This window comes from Peromyscus maniculatus, chromosome 22 (assembly GCF_049852395.1).
Source record: "Peromyscus maniculatus bairdii isolate BWxNUB_F1_BW_parent chromosome 22, HU_Pman_BW_mat_3.1, whole genome shotgun sequence".
Taxonomy (NCBI): Eukaryota; Metazoa; Chordata; class Mammalia; order Rodentia; family Cricetidae; genus Peromyscus; species Peromyscus maniculatus.
The window spans coordinates 10,319,459-10,332,587 of record NC_134873.1 but is presented as its reverse complement, the minus strand read 5'-3'; the positions used below and the strand labels follow the sequence as shown (position 1 = coordinate 10,332,587).

General features: G+C 44.9%; 1 long non-coding RNA gene across 1 annotated transcript; it reads right to left on the bottom strand.

Annotated features, from left to right (window-relative positions):
• Positions 1–1,417: 1,417 nt before the first annotated feature.
• LOC143270322 (uncharacterized) lies at positions 1,418–8,652 on the bottom strand. Its single transcript, XR_013047467.1, has 3 exons — positions 8,529–8,652; positions 5,593–5,775; positions 1,418–2,777 (listed from the first exon to the last, which is right to left on the bottom strand). It is a non-coding gene; the product is annotated as an uncharacterized LOC143270322 (long non-coding RNA).
• Positions 8,653–13,129: the final 4,477 nt, after the last annotated feature.

Sequence of the window (13,129 nt, the reverse complement as noted above, 5' to 3'; positions counted from 1 at the left end):
GCTCAGGAATTAAGGTGGATGAGAATGGGGGCTTCGTTCTACCCCACTTTCTCCTCTAGTAGAGAAAACTGAGGCCTGGAGAGTAAAAAAAAAAAAAACAGCTGCTAGCGGCTCTGAGCCTTAATACTGGACTTCATTTCCAGCAGGGAAGCTGAGTACATAACTTCTCGGCTCCTTTTCAACCTTGTTGTGAGGGTGGGTGTTTAGTGGACCTTCTTTGTGAAGTTTTTGGGGCTTTTCCAAGGGATGCCTGTGTGAATAGATAGGGGCCAACGAGTCCTCCCCACCTAGCTGGTGATAAGCCATGATGGAAGACAAGGGTGGCTGTCATGTTTTGCATCCTCCCTCCCCAGTACTAGAGAGGAGGCTGCTATGGGGGAGCTTGTAACATGAATTACTAAGTGGCCTCATTAATAATAAAACCCCAGAGCCAGATATTGGGGTAAAAGCTGAAAGATCAGAGAGGCAGAGCAGCAAGCCACTAGTTCTTACCCCTGTGAAATCATCTGCCCAAAGAGAGCAAGCTACTCTCTCCACCCTGCCTTATCACTTCCTCTCTCCACCCAGCTCTATCACTTTCTGTCTGTCTGTCTAGACCTCCAGACCTCTATGGTTAACTAGGGCTAGCTCCTTCTGATTTTCAGGAAAGCCTTATTTGTTAGAGCACAAATAAAATATCACCACATTTCCCCTTTTTTGTCTAAAGTAATAAAAGGTTATAACTAATATAAGAAAATTATGTAAATAAGTAAAATAACTATATACAATATAATACAGGCAATAAATAACATCAACAATGTCTAGTCCATTTGCATTTTACACATTCAGAGAAAATACTCCATAATCTATCCTATCTTTGTGAATCCAAAGGATTGTATATAATTCACCTTCTACCCTAATTTGTGTTATCAACTGAAAACTATCTTTTGATGTCTTTCAAAGTTACACACTTTACACCTCTTTGGTGGGTTTCTTTTCTGAATTTGTTAACAAGGAAAACTAAGTATAACTATCTAATCTTCAACTCCCTCAGAGACCAGAGAAGGAAAAATAATATTGAATAAAGGAGGAAGCACAAACAAGTGACTTCCAAAAAATGTGAGAAATGACAGAAACAGCTGGCTGCCTGGAAAATCACCTGAGGTTTCTCTGCAACGTTGGGGCATCCATCTTTGTCCTACAAGTCTAGCATATCTGACAGACTCATTTCTGAAGCAGGATTTTCTAAAGAGTCTTCCTATCTTTTCTTGGCAAGGATTATCAGTCCTTCTTTTGTGTCCTGCTTGTCCATTTTGGACAGCATACTGTCAGCAGTCAATGTAAGGGCACTTTCTTGGCCACAAAGAAAGTGAACTCCATATGGAATTTTGTAGCATGAATCTTAGAAGGTTTTATTAATAAAAACAAACCCAGAGCCAGGTATTGGGGTGAAAGCTGAAAGATCAGAGAAACAGAACCAGCCACATCCAACCTCATCTTGCCAACTTCTCAGCTGATCTTGTTTCCTCAGACTGAAAGCCTCTGAGTCCTCATCTAAATGGATCTCGGATGTACTGCTGCTAAAAGCCTAAATGCTTAAAAAGACTCTAGTTTCTGGTCTTCATGCCTTATATACCTTTCTGCTTCCTGCCATAACTTTCTGGGATTAAAGGCATATGTCTTTTCCAAGCAAACACATGAGATCTCAAGTGCCGGGATTAAAGGTGTGTGCCACCACATCTGGCTCTGTTCCTAATGTGGTCTTGAACTCACAGAGATCCAGATGGATCTCTGCCTCCCAAGTGATACGATTAAAGGTATGTTTGCCACAATTTTTCTGGCCTCTATGTCTATCTAGTGGCTGTTCTGTTCTCTGACCCCAGATAAGTTTATTAGGGTGCACAATATATTGGGGAACACAATATCACCACAGAATTTCTTCAATGCCCATCATTTTCTCTGAAGTAGTTTGGTGCTATCAGGAGCAGATGTGTCTCATAGTCATAAAAAAAAGAAAAAAATCTATGTTATTAAAACATCTTAAATGCCATATTCTGTAGATCTCTTGAGTATTTGAAGATGACCTGTCCACCTAAAATATATCTCTGTTAGACATTGAAAACATACCTAACATGACTACAAGTTTGATTGTGGTGACTAACTACTAACTTTCATCCGGCAAGCTTTATTGGAGTACACAATATACCACCACAAGAGCTGGGACTTTTCTGAACAGCTGAACATCCTGGACCATCTAAGACAGCTGCAGGTAGGAGTATCCTTTGTTTGTGCTAAGTCCTCAGGCACTTCTTTTTCTGCCTCCCAAGGGGTGTTCAGAAACTGCTCTTCCCGTCAGAGTTGCCTCTGAGAAGGGAGTCACATACTCAAAAGCCATGTATTCCTCATCCCTGCATTAGCATTCTCACTTGAAATTTCTACGGACGTGACACCTCTTTGTAGGCAACCTTTACACATTGAAATTTGTTATTTGCACCTGGATTCTGGAGTGAGGGGCTCCTATCCTTTCCCAGGTGTCCCAATGTCCCTTTCTTTTCTATTATGTCCCATTCCTTCCTCGGGCCATGATTCTACCCTCAGACCTTCTGTTCTCTTTTTTCAAACTTATATTCCAGAGCCTTGGAAGAAGTGATGTGTTCTTGATTCTTTTTTGAGTTCTGGACTACCATGCCAATGCGATAGTTACTTGTTCTCAGTAGTTAACATGTCTCTCCATCAGCAACCACAGTACACTGCAAGAGGTATCCTCCTGCACAACTCAGGCAGGCAGAGGTAGTGCTCTGTGGGTATAAGAATAAATGTTCAGAAGGAAATTCGTCAACTGCTCACATCTACTCAACAAAATTATAGCAGTTGCTGGCACCTCGGATCACCCCACCATAAGTTTCTGACATGGCCTACTTTAGCAGCTGTGAATTCTCTTTTGCAGTAGGGACTTAAATCCAATCTGAAAGTTGTTGGTTGTACCCACAATAGTCCATTCCCACTATTGCATGAGCTGGTACATCTTGTCTTGTATACTGATAGTGTAGCATGAAGTTTTGGTGACAATTCTCCCTCAGCAGCCCACGTTCCATGATTAAGCCAGCTAGTGCCTTGCAATCAAGCGAGGCCTTTGCATTGATGAAGACGGGGGTAGCAGCTGAGGAGCTAAGCACCGCTATTCTTGATAGAATTCCCTGCACTTGAGGTTGATGAGGATGTATCGTACACGGAAGAAGTAGATTAGAGTTCCACTGGGAGCCTTGATTGGTGCTGACCCACCTGGCTGTCTTATGATGGTCAGAAGGTGTGTGTGTGTGTGTGTGTGTGTGTGTGTGTGTGTGTGTGTGTGTGTGTGTCTGTGTCTGTGTTTCTCCCATCTTATCCTTGTGTCTTAAGGCAGGAAAATCCTATCCCTCACATGACAGCAAGGATGAATGCTGTATATTGTGTGGTTTTGGGTAACTGGGAGACAAAATGCAGCAAATTCCTAAGGACTATACATCATCTCTACATCAGGTGATACCAACCCAAAACCCAAATATGAGGGCTCCTAAGTCAAGGGGCCTTGGGGTACAGAGCCCAAGGGGCAAACGGTACAGTCAACAGTGAGTAAGATGAACATTTCTAGGGGTCAAGATATGGGTGAGATGGGGAATCTGGGAAGACCATGGTATCCCAGGAACATGGAATTACAATATGAAAAGAACCAGATGTGCAAAAAACTCAACAGTCTGCAACTTGACTTGGGAAACTGGTGAAGAGGACAAACACACAGCAGGGCCCTCCTGGACCCCGGCTTAGGCACAAACCACAGCCAAACTCCTGTTCTCGCGGAGAGAGCCTCCATTAAGCGGGCAAGAAAAGTTAAAGTGGCTGCTTTCTGACTCGGGCAGAAAAATGGCAGCAAATGACCTTGCAGGTGTGATTTTTAAGAGGAGAAAAATGGGAGGTCTGTGTTAGGATGGGCTAGGATGTGGGTAAAGGAGATGGGGACAGGGAGAAGAGGAAGGGGACAAGGGAAGTGGGGAGGGGGTATTTTTCCCAGAGGGACAAAGGACAGCCTCTGGATAGAGAGGAGACAGACATGACACATAGTCAAATGGTGGTTTATAAAAGTAATAGGGGAAACCTCATGTTAGGATGAGGCGTTAATTTTAAATGTTCATTAGGTGAACTAAAGGGGGCTTTTGAGTGCTGGACTTTAATGCGTTGACAGCTGGACCTTGGTAGTCAGCCTCAGAAGGAGGAAGTGGCCAGTAAGGGAACAGACCTTGGTGGCTAGCTTTAGGAATGTAATCTAACGGTTTTTGGCAAGGCAGAGAGAATGGAGAAGAGCGAGACCTGCCAGAGCCGTGCTCGCCACATTCGAGGAGACAGAGTCCCTTCAACTATGATTTCTGGACTGGATATGTAGGGGCAGCAGAAATGGGGAACAGGTTCAAACCAGACTGATCGAGGGTATCTTGGAAAAGTAAATTCTGAGGAACCAAGTTATCAAGAGACACGGCAATTAGAACTTAGTTTTGGGTGCCCCCCTGTCTGGACTCATAGAAACGGAAACGGAAAACCTGAGGTCCAGGGGTTCAGATACTGCCAGTGCCAAAGATTCAGAAAAAAAGGGGGATCCAGTGCTTTGAGCATTTTGTTAGATGTAGTCACAATCTACATGTGTCCTATGCTGGGTCACAAAAATCAGGTATCAGAAGAGGGCTTTAAGACTAAGAATTCAGGGTATTTGGTGGGACTGTAGAATTGAGATGGAATGATTTAGAGGAATTAAGGGATCTCTGTAAGGAACGGCTGGCTTGAGAGGTTTGGAGACTTGGAAATGTAGGAGTGCAGGGGAAGTTCCAGGGGTGGATGGAGAGCAGAAGGTCACCCTGCGTCCCCTCATTCACATTTTAAGAAGGGACATCATCCTACCATAGTCACCACACCATCCTCCACGGGTCTCCAAGCTGCCAACATCCGCTCGCTCACTTTCTCCACTCACTCCTCACTCAGTTTCTGAACATCACACCCATCTATGGGACAGCCAGGGTGCCTCAAACTGTGAACAAGGAAGTCTGCCTTGGGCTCCCAGCAAGTACTGTGAAACGGGTGAGACCCCAGGCCGTCATTTCTGGGCCTCAACAGCAGGCAGATGTAGATTTGCTGTGTTCCAGGTTCCCTCCGAACACTTGATCTGAATGGGTTTAAGCACCAAGTTGTTTTACTGCCCCTCACCCAGACCTGGGGGAACAAGCCTGGGATTCGGTGCCAGGGGATGGCAGGGCTCCAGTGCCCTCAAAGGATCTTTTGGTATGCAGAAATCAAACACATAGGTGGCAACGAGGGGAGTCAGAGGGTGGAGAGCAGAAGAAGCAGGACTCAGGTGGAGGGGTACCAATAACAGGCTTGTCTTGGGCCTTTAGGAGGTGCGAAACCGACCCGGGACAGCAGGGCACAGGGACATGTGCCTGCAAATCCAGCCCTGGAAAGGATGTGCGCTGATGACTGCTGTGTGTTGGAGGCCAGTTGAAGCTATATATCAAGTCCCTGTTTCAAAGTAAAATAGAAAGAAAGGCAGACAGACAGGCAGGTAGGTAGAGGACAGATAGATATAAGGACCTGAGAGGTTGGTGAGGACTCTGCAGATGGCCAGCCGCAGGGTCCCAGTAGGTTTGGCCTCATTCAGGTTCTGTCTGTGCACTTGACTTGCCTCTGTACCTCATCCGGTGGAGCCTTCCTTACTCTGGTGTTCCATGACGTGCTCCATGGAACACGTCTGTCAGCATATAATTCCGTGGTTACCTGCGCAGATGAGGATGGGACAAGTGAGTGACAGTCCCTTACACATGAGACAGGAGGAGGGAGAGCTCAGATTTCCACAACATAGAACCCTGGGATTCTGAAAGATTCAAGTCATTTCTGTCTCCAGTGTTGGCTGTGTGGCCCGTACAACACTCTTCCCCTCTTTGGGCCTCACTCCAGCTGGAAATCGGAGTCTGAGAGTGCTTCGCTGTTTGCCAGGCCTGCTTTTGGAGTGATGAATTTATTTTCCATTTCAGTTTTTTTTTATCTTTTCCTGAGACCTGGTTTCTTGTAGCTTAATCTAGACTTGAATCCCCTCTACATACAGCCTTGAAGTTCTGGTCCTCCCGCCTCCACCTCACAAGCTCTGGGACTGCAGATGTGAACCACTGTGAGTGGCTGGAGCCATGATTTCCTTTTTTCTCTTTCTTTCTTTCTTTTTTTTGTTATTAAAAAAATTTCTGTTCATTTTACATACCAACCACAGGTGCCCCTCTCCTCCCTCCTCCCGCCCCCCAGCCTTCCTCCCCAATCCACCCCCTATTCCCACCTCCTGCAAGGCAAGGACTCCCATGGGGAGTCAGCAGAGCCTGGTACATTCAGTTGAGGCAGGTCCACGGCCCTCCTCCCTGCACCAAGGCTGTGGAAGGTGTCTCACCATAGGCACTGGGTGGAGCCACGATTTTCAATTGCAGTTTTCAAACCCAGAGATTGAACCAGGACGTTAAGAATGCTAAGGCTATGGTCTAATGCTGAGTTATACCACCAGTTTGTCAAAAACTGTATCACCATGGAAAAATGAGAAAAGTATTTCAAATGACTGCTCTTTTTTTTAAATGTGTTTGACACATTCTGCTCCTAGTACTGGGCCCATGTACTATGTACACATCTACTCAGGGTTGACCAGTACTGGCGGTGGTGGTGACATCTGTTAAATCCAGCACAGGAGAGGCTGAAGGCGGAGGTTGGCAAGTTCCTGGGCAGCCTAGACTATCAGACTCTGTATCAAATAACAAAATAAGCCAGGTGTTTGGGTGCACACCTGTAATTTCTGCGGAGTTCAAGGCCAGCCTTGTCTACATAGCATGTTTGAGGTCACTTTGCATTACATGAAATGTACCACACACACACACACACACACACACACACACACACACACGCACGCACACACGTGCACACACACGCGCACACACATGTACACACACGCACACAAACATAAAAACTGAGTGTTAATTGATATCACACCTGTTGTTTTATGGAAAGCCCTGCACAACTGCACAGAATGTGAGTGTGAACATTCACACACTCACGGCCTGGAAAGGAAAACTGCACAAAAAGAAACATGGATCCTCCTTCCTGAATGGGATCTTGGTTGTTTCCATTCTAGTCATTTTCACTGTTTTGAGCCAGCAGCACACTTAACTGACATGACAGCCTCTCAGCTCATTTCCCAAACCCGTGGTGTGTCTGTGAGAAACCAAGGTTTGCCCGCCCCCCCCAGCCCCGGGCCGAGCACTTAGTGATGACGAGGGGCAGCTGACCACTGTGCCATCTGTCACCCAACCTGGATTCAAATCTGAATTGTCTGTCTTCTCAGACTCACTGCACAGTCTGTACTGAATTGTCTGATTGTCCTGAATTGTCTGCTTGTCTGTCTTCTCACTGTGCGGTCTATCAGGACAAGGTGAGATGATGTGTGCTTAGTTCTGTTCGGTTTGATTTCCTTCAGAAAACATCTCAAGTAGCCCAGGCTTGCCTCAAACTCACCATGTAGCCAAGCATAGCCTTGAATTGCAGACCCCCGGCCCTCACCTCTCAAGCTCTGGGATCATACTCAGGCCTCTGCCACCAAGACCGATTTCTTCCCTTTTTGGTTTTTGTTTTGTGTACATTTATTTGTTGCTTGATTTTTGAGACAGGGTCTCACGCTGGCCTCATTATGTGGCCTAGTCTGATCTCAGATTTGGGATCATTCTGTCTAAGCCTCTAGCAGACTAGGATTGCAGTCGAGAAGCACCAAGCTCATCGGACATAATTTCTATGAAGTGTTCACATGGAAAACGCAGCTGGAGATATACAGACTCATTTCTATGGCAAATGTACCTTTAGGAAACTTGATGATCTGGAGCCTCAGTTTCCTTGCTTGAAAACTGCCTTATTGTAGCACCGATCAAAATTAGGACACAGTGTAGTGATGTACAAACTCAGAACGTACCGAGTAATATCTTTTAATACCCCATGCTTGAATAATAATTTTTAAATTTACAAAAATGTAAAATGTCTTTAACATTTCAAATCCAGCTAAGTTTTCACTAAAATATTGAATTATGAACATGTAAGAAATTGGCTTAGGAAGATACTTCAAAGGCCGGGGTTGGGGGTGGGGGGTTGGGGGGGGTGGCGCATGTCTTTAATCCCAGCACTCGGGAGGCAGAGCCAGGCGGATCTCTGTGAGTTGAGGCTGGCCTGGGCTACCAAAGTGAGTTCCAGGAAAAAGTGCAAAGCTACGCAGAGAAACCCTGTTTCGAAAAACAAAAAACAAAAACAAAAACAAAAACAAAAAACAACAACAACAACAAAAAAGATACATCATGTTCTAAAGGATAATTGCTTGTATTTCCTGCTGTTTCTCAGGCTTCATCACTCCTTAGGAATCTGGCTATTGCTAAAATGAGGAATTACTTTTTTAAAAAACACTTTCTCTGTTATGAAAGCTTAATTTTTAAAAGTCATACCCTTTAAAAGTCACTGACCTCTTCTTTCTGATAGCTCCGGAATTTCACTGGTCAAGGACCTTCTGCATCTGGGAAGGGGTCCCCAAAGGGGGCTCTCCTTTGCCTACTGAGGCTGGGCTGAGACTCCCTGACAAGATGACAGATGAAGGACTGCAGACCAGCAAGGTCTATGAACCTCCCTTGAAAGAGCCCTACCCTGACCCCCCGCGGAGGCGGAGGCGGAAACGGAGGCGAGGCGGGATTCTGCCAACCTTCCCTCCTTCACCAGCTCCGCGGCTGGACTCACCATGGGTCTCCCCGCAGCAGCCCTGGGCAACTTGATGACACAGCCTCCCTGGCGTCCAGATCTCAGAAACACAGGAATGTATGCCTACACCCCTGGCTTGCCACTACCCGGTCATGGACAGAGGATCCCACAGCACTGTGAAATCTCACCCTCTTGTGGCCACTGATTGACATGACACCCATTCACGTTGGATGAATGAAGCTAGAAGGGGTTTGCTGTGGATATTTTTAAGTCCGGGCTTTCTGAAGGAGAGCCTAGCGCCCTGTTGCACATTAGACACTTAACTTTGTGCACGAACCAGTATTAGCTTATGTTATATATGAATGCACAGATTACTTAGGAATGGAAACAATATGACAACTTTTCTTCCCTGTACCAGGTGGCTCCAAAGACACAACTCTATCATTTGTCATTGCCTGTTAGGTGTTTCGTCTCCACTGGATACGGCTGGGACTGCTCATGAGATGCCTACAAGAGAACTTAGATTCTAGCAGACTTGAGGAGAGAGATGGACAAAAATGCAGTCTGCTTAACTTCTGTGGAAATGATCCCAGTCAGTGAGAGTTCATTTTTCACAAAATTCTAGAAAACTAATGTGAAGATCCTGGAATAAACAGAAAATGTGATTGCCATTTCTGGTGACACCAATTCCTTACCAAGTTTAATGCTAAATGTAAGGCAAAAGTTGTTCACATAAAAAATCTGGAACACAAACTCACAATAGGATAAATCCAAGTTCAATCATCATTTCATGTTAGCCTCATTGCATGGAACTCTCATTTTTTTCAAACCACCATAGGAAGATATTTTCAAATTTTATCCAGACTGCTAACCATTTATATACCCTGTTGTCTTACCTCATATTGATCAGCCATTTTTTTCTCCAAAAACACCCCCAACTTTCTTGTATTTAATTAGGGTTGCTTGCAGAGTTTTGGAGGAATATATTTACTTCAGCAAGAGCAACTAACCACAGGCTTCACTACAGAGGAACAGACTTTGTCTTCCTCCAAAACCCACTAATTGCCTATGTATGGGATCTTTTAAACCCATAAAGGAATGTTGATGGCATACTCTTGTGCAGTTAACTGTGGCTTCTTAGAGTCCATGTGGTTGGAAGTTACATTGTGTCCAGAAGAAAGTATTTCTCAACACTCCTTCATAAAACTAAGCTTTTACATTCTTTTTTTCCCCTCTTTTACAGTGCTTCCTTAATATTGGAAAGATTCACACAGATTTCCTATTTATGTCTGAGCACCCAACAGTAACCTATTCTCAATGATTTGTCCAGTTATTAGACTCTGAATTTCTCATCAGCCCCTGTAGAAAGAAGCTTCTCTTATTAATGCAGAGAACACCACCAATACTCGGAGAGAAATGAGTACAATTTTTAGTTAGCCAGAAAAATAGTAGTAGACTCCTAACCAGGGCCTGTGACCTACCCAGTAGGGGCTTTTGATCCTGTTTACCCAATCAGGCCTGAATGATCTCCTGTGGTGAGGCCTCAAATCCAGCTTCACACATTATAGTTATAACTCAGTAATTTTATATCTAAGACCACGGATGATTTTTTTCTCTCCCAGCAGGCTGCACAGTAATGTTTCTCACCCTAACATTTAACCAACAATCCCCAGAGCTGCAACAGAGCAAAGCTGCAGCTTCCCCTCCCCTGTGTCCATGCCTGCTGGAGATCCCACAGACTATGGCCTCTGGCCTTCCCTTCCCCTTGTTGGTGTGCTTCAGTCTCCAACTCCGGCAGATACCCCTGCTCAACCACAGGCCACAGCAACCAGATTACCAAGTAGGCTGCCTGTGGATATTCTCCACTGTCTCTGTTCCCCCAGACCCAGTTCTCAGGGTCACCCCTAGTGCTGCGGCAGAACATCAGCTGCAGCTCCCCTCTACCCTGCCATGACATGCCTCCTGTGGATCCCACAGACTATCTGTCCTTAATCTCCTCTTCCTGCCTCCTGTGCCCCAGCCTCCAACACAGGCAGACACTCACTGCTCAACCACAGGCCATGCCTTCCAGAAGACCACCAGGTAGGCAGCCTGGTGGGCCTTCTCTACTCTCCCTGCTGGTCCCAGACCCAATTCTCAGGGTTGTTTGCACAGGAGTCCATTCAGCTCTTACACAGTCTTAGGGGATATCTATTATTTGGTAGTTCCTGTAAGGTTACTGGATAAATTAAGGTTGGCTGTCAGAAAGCCTTAGGCTTTTTCTATGTTACCTTATAATGCAAAATTGAATTTGGTGCCCCTTTAGATTCCTCTGTCTGGGTCTGAATATCTCTATGGTCTGTTTTAACAAGTTTTGCTAAGACTTGTATCTTGGCACTCATATAAACCAACTTTTTTAGGGATAAAACAAGAATGATCAAACTGATAATGTTTATAATTGATATTACATAAATCCCATCTAAGTTAATTATCCTCACATTTAATTTTTCCACTTTTAAACCATCTAGCATATTATCAAACAGAGACCAAACTCCTTCCATTGTAATCGTGTTTCCCGTTTTTTAGTGTAGGAAAAAACTCTTTTTAATTCCTCCTTTAAAAAATCCCAATTGACATGCTAAATCTATTTATTGACAGTGATGATTCAGATGGCAGTGTGGCAGTAGCCCAAGGAGGGGCCCCAAGGAAAGCCACAACCCACCAGGAGAGGAAAGAAGCAAAAGAGCCAGCTGTCTGCACGGGGGAACGTATGAAAGCAGCTAACTCCTGTGACTCTTGGAGCCCAAGAGCCTATGGAGTTTGCTGCAGATAGGCTGCAAGAGAAACTTAGGTGGCAAGGTAGAATCCCCAGCCCAGGTAGGGTGGAGATTCTGGCTGCATGTAGCTCCAGCCTGAGCCGGTGGCTGCAAAGCCATAGGCAAGTGGCTTTTTCATGAATTTGTGCCCCATGTTGGGTGCCAGATGTTGCACGAATTCTAAATGGTCTTAATAAAAACCCAGAGCCAGATATGAGGGTAAAGCAGAGCAAGCCACAGCCTCCACCTCTTACCTCACCAACTCTTCAGCCTGAAAAAGGGTGAGTTCCTGTTTCCTCCCACTTTATATGCCTTTCTCTATCCAGCCATATCACTTCCCCATCTCATCCTTCCTACTGCTGGGATTAAAGGCATGTGATTCCAAATGCTGGAATTAAAGGTGTGTGCCACCATTGCCTAGATCTGTTTCTCTTTTAGACTGGATTAATCTTGTGTAACCCAGTGTGGCTGTGAACTCAAAGAAATCACACAGATCTCTGCCTCTGCCTACTGAGTGCTAGAATTGAAGGTGTGTACCACCACTGCCTGACCCCTGTGGCAAATTCTGTGGCTGACTCTGTCCTCTGATCTTCAGGTAAGTTTTATTTCTTGGATTATAAATGATATATCACCACACTGTTCCTATATACAAATCAAACAAGTGAAAGACTAGTAAAATAAAAACTTTTAAGACATTGAAGGAGATATAAGAAGATGGAAAGATCTCCTATGTTCATGGATTGGTAGAGTTAATATGGTGATATTTTATTTGTACTGAAATGTGTAGATGAACAGTCTTATTAAATAAGAAACACAGAGCCAATTGCAGAGTTAAAAGCCCAAGAGGTCAGAGCAGTAGCTGAGAGCTGAGCTTACCCTTCGCTGCCACTGCCATCCTTCCTCTCAGCAAGAGTGCTACTTCCTGTGTATTTTCTGTCTTTTTATTGACTTTCTGTTCTGCCTTCTCATTGGTTGTAAACCCAACCACATGACCTCCTCGTCACTGCCCATCTATGCAGACCTCCAGGTCTTCTATGGTTGGTATTGAGATTAAAGGCGTGTGTCTCCCTGCTGGTGGTGTCCTTGAACACACAGAGATCTGCCTGTCATGTGATCGGGATTAAGGGTGTGTGCTACCACTGCCAGACTTCTGCTATTGCTTGCTATCAGCTCTGACCCCCAGGCAACTTTATTTATTAACATACAAATAAAATCACATTTTAGTACAAATAAAATATCACCATAGAAATGTGATTTTATTTGCCTGGAGGTCAGAGCTGATAGCAAGCCATAGCAGAAGCCAGGTGGCGATGGTGGACACCGTTAATCCCAATCACATGACAGGCAGATCTCTGTGTGATCAAGGATACAGCCAGCATGGAGACACACCTTTAATCTCAATACCAACCATAGAAGACCTAGAGGTCTGTATAGACGGGCAGTGACAAGGAGGTCATGTGGTTGGGTTTATAACCAATGAGAAGGCAGAATAGAAAGTCAATAAAAAGACAGATACACAGGAAGTAGGTCTCTTTCTGGGGAAGAGGAAGGATGACAGTGGCAGCAAAGGGTAAGAA